General features: G+C 39.6%; 1 pseudogene; it reads left to right on the forward strand.

Annotated features, from left to right (window-relative positions):
- The first annotated feature begins 1895 nt into the window (after nt 1–1895).
- Nucleotides 1896–2054, forward strand: LOC148358832 (U2 spliceosomal RNA; annotated as a pseudogene).
- Nucleotides 2055–3615: the final 1561 nt, after the last annotated feature.

Below are 3615 nucleotides of genomic sequence, written 5' to 3' on the forward strand. Positions count from 1 at the left end.
ATTACATACATGTGGAATTTACTTTATACTGTTTTGTTACTGATGTTTAATATTTCATACTAGTTTAATGTGTATACCTAGGATGCCTAGGGTTTGGAACCTATTTGCTAGTTACCATAGGTTTTCACCCCAATCCATATGACAGTTTCACCTTGCGATCCCCACTTTGAGAATGGATTAATGTCATATCCCGGGGGTCTACTGTAGTTTCTCAAATGCCCTTGGTTCACTTTGGGTGTGTCTATTAGTTAGTGATAGCAAAATAAAGCCCCATAAAACAGTGAAGCCCTAAAGGGAAATGCTTTACCCACACGTAGGACCTTCAAAATGATTCATTACTTCGACTGCACCATCATGTGGACAGAAAACTGTACAAGATGTTTGTGTATAGTATGCTCTGAATACAAAAATATACCGTAAATTCCGGACTATAAGCCGCTACTTTTTTCCCAAATGTTCAGCCCTGCGGCTTATTCAGTGAAGCGGCCAATTTATGTAATTTTTCTAACGGCCACCAGCGGCGCTGGAGTATAAAAGGTAAGATTAAAACCATTAGAATATGTGCGCCAAGAAAGACTGCAACCTCTAAGTTTATGCATACATTGTCTGTAAAGTAAAGGTATGTTCCGATAATGAGGAAGACGCCCTTGATGGCGACAGTTATGAGGAGGAAGTTGAGGACGATCTACCGTGAATTTCACGATTATGGGATGCTTTTTTTTTTTTGACAGGCGCAATTGATGCATTGCGAGCGTGATCCTACTAGCGTGTTGGTACCTTTCAAAGGCACGGTTTGGGATGACAGTTATATTATTATTATTATAAAAGCTTTGAAAACTCTCTCGGTGTACCGTCTTTCTTCGTAAATATGTGTAAGCATGTATAATATGTGATCTGATCTAATCTAATCAGATCATGTATAATATGTATTTGCAACTGTATATTTTTGTAATGTATTTATTTTAGAGATTTATTTTGTTATGTGTTCGACGGGTGAATCAAAAAGAAGGGGCGGAGCAAACGCGGGCTGCTGGGAAGTGGGGTAAAGCTAAGTTACCGGTAGATCTGTCTGTTGTCACAGCGGACAATAGTGGATTTATGTTTTACCCACCCTTAACTTTGGAAATATACATTTTGTTTCCTTGGATTACTTTCAACAGGACCCGGACTTTACAAGTCTGCATCATACTTTAATTACGGGTACCATTTCCCATTCATGATGCCGACAGTGTTTCTAGAATTGTGTACTATAGCAAGGCATAAAGAAGACTCGTCTGCACCCACCCGGAGGGGGGAGCCGGAGCTACACTGTGGGAGTCCCGGCAGCAACGGCCTGGGTTGTGGAACCCAGAAGGGAGAGGACCCACGCAGAATGGAAAGGACCCACACAGAGGACTGGAAGAATGCTGCTTGGGAGGGTGGGATGGCAGAGTTATGCCCTTGCACAATAGTATTGCCTTTTACACGCTGGTTAACTACTGTTAAAAGAAAATAACTCTGAAATTGTTTAATTGATGTTGAAAATGTCAGGAAAAAATGTTAAAACGTCATATCGTCACGTCATATTGTCAAATATAAAAAAATTGTGATTATGCTTGATGGCTGTGTTTTGCTGCTGTTGGTGTCGGTGGATTTGTTCAGACCGAGGACAATCGACTTTGGCCTGGACGGATCTATTGACACTAACAAAGATGTTATATAATGAAATTGTGAATATGTTTGATTTTCGAGAAGGTTTGTTCAAACCTCACTTTGTGTTTGCTGTTAAAAACGTAATATTGGAATATAATATTGTGAATGTGCTTAATTGCTGTTGAGATTGTCATGATTGTTTTCTGTTTTTAGTGTCAATAAATTTGTTCAAACCAAAAAAAAAAAAAAAAAAGGCATTGATGCTAGGTTCTTAGCTTGGCCTTGATGCTAGGTCCTTGCCTTTGGACTGAGTACTGTGGTTAGCACAGATTCTAGCAATCTGGAGATGGAATAAGAGCTTGCTCTGTCCACTCCACGCATCGGCCTGGTATTGCAGTACCTCCAGGAACGGTGCATTCGCAATGATCGCAGCAAGGCTTTAGGGCTAGGACCTTAGCTTGGACTTTTGGCTGAGAGTAAGAGTCCCGGCTCCTTGGCTTTGTAGCGTATTATGAACTGACCGATAACGGATAATGGATAATGAATAACGAAGATAGAACAATAACCCTTAAAAACCCCAAAACCCCATACGTCAAGGCTTTAGGGCTAGGACCTTAGCTTGGCCTTTTGGCTGAGAGTAAGTGTCCCGGCTCCTAGGCTTTGTAGCGTATTATGAACTGACCGATAACGGATAATGGATAATGAATAACGAAGATAGAACAATAACCCTTAAAAACCCCAAACCCCATACGTCAGAAAAAAATGTTAAAACGTCATATTGTCAGACATAACGAAATTGTGAATATGCTTGATTGCTGTTAAAATTGTCGAGCAGGTTTGTTCAAACCTCATATTGTTTGTTTGCTGTTATTAGTGTCAATAAATTTATTCAAACCAAAAAAAACAAAAAACAAAAGTTACACTCGTGTAACTTACAGCCTGGTCTGGGTCAAACTTGGGATTGTGTCACAAGTTTTAATGCGGGGGCACGCGGCTTATACACAGGTGCGGCTTGTGTAAGTGCAAAAGTGGCAAATCACTTAAAAAGTGGTCCGGATTTTACGGTATACTGTATATATTTGACGAGTGTTTTTTGAGAGTACGAGTGTATCATGAATTGTTGTTGAATTGTGTTACTTTGTGCTCATGCAACAAGTGAAAAAGGGAGGTAAACGAAAATGTTGATTCATCTTGATTTATAACAATATTTTTTCCAAGGTTTTTGGACCCAGGTGGTTTCTTTTTTGCAAAGAATTACACCTCCTTTTAAATAATTCATTCACAAGGTGCAGATGAAGCTAGCAAATCTATTCCTGAATCAGTCATGTGATATAACACTTGAAGGGCCTTCAAACGTCACCACTTACGTCAACACACACCTCGACTCGCGTTTCATGAGCCACTCATCTTAAATACTCGGCAGACTCTTCGGGGATTCGAGCCGAGGAGCCCATTACTATTATCAAAAAAGAAAAGAAAAATTGATTTTCAAATCAAACGTTTGTTTTACTTCAATTTCGAAATCTTTGTTTGTTTTGGAAATTTCGTAATGTCGGTTCGTTTAGAAATTTACATACTCGACGGCCGATCAGAAGACATCGAATAACTTCGTGCTTCCGGACTTTCCCAAGCATTATAAGGTCGCGCATTTGCATATCATTTTTCAAAGTTGTTAAGGATATGTCAGAGTGTGCAGTTTCCTTATGCGTGAGAATATAAGCGGGACATTGTGGTTCAGCTTTTAAGCATATTTATTCCTCAACATCAAGCAAAACAAAACACGGCTCCATTCAATACAACATGGCAATCAACAATAGCCAAACGAAATATGGTGCGTGCTTAATGACGTCACACAATGGAAAACGTCTTACCGCAATACCACGATTAAGAGCGCTATTGAATTGACAAATTTAAACAAAAGTAGACGCACAGAGTACACAAGAAAAATGGATAAGTGATTAGGAATCAAGCCAAAACCTCAGC

The sequence above is a fragment of the Urocampus carinirostris genome, chromosome 10, assembly GCF_059441175.1.
Source record: "Urocampus carinirostris isolate Australia breed hairy pipefish chromosome 10, RoL_Ucar_1.0, whole genome shotgun sequence".
NCBI classification, from domain to species: Eukaryota; Metazoa; Chordata; class Actinopteri; order Syngnathiformes; family Syngnathidae; genus Urocampus; species Urocampus carinirostris.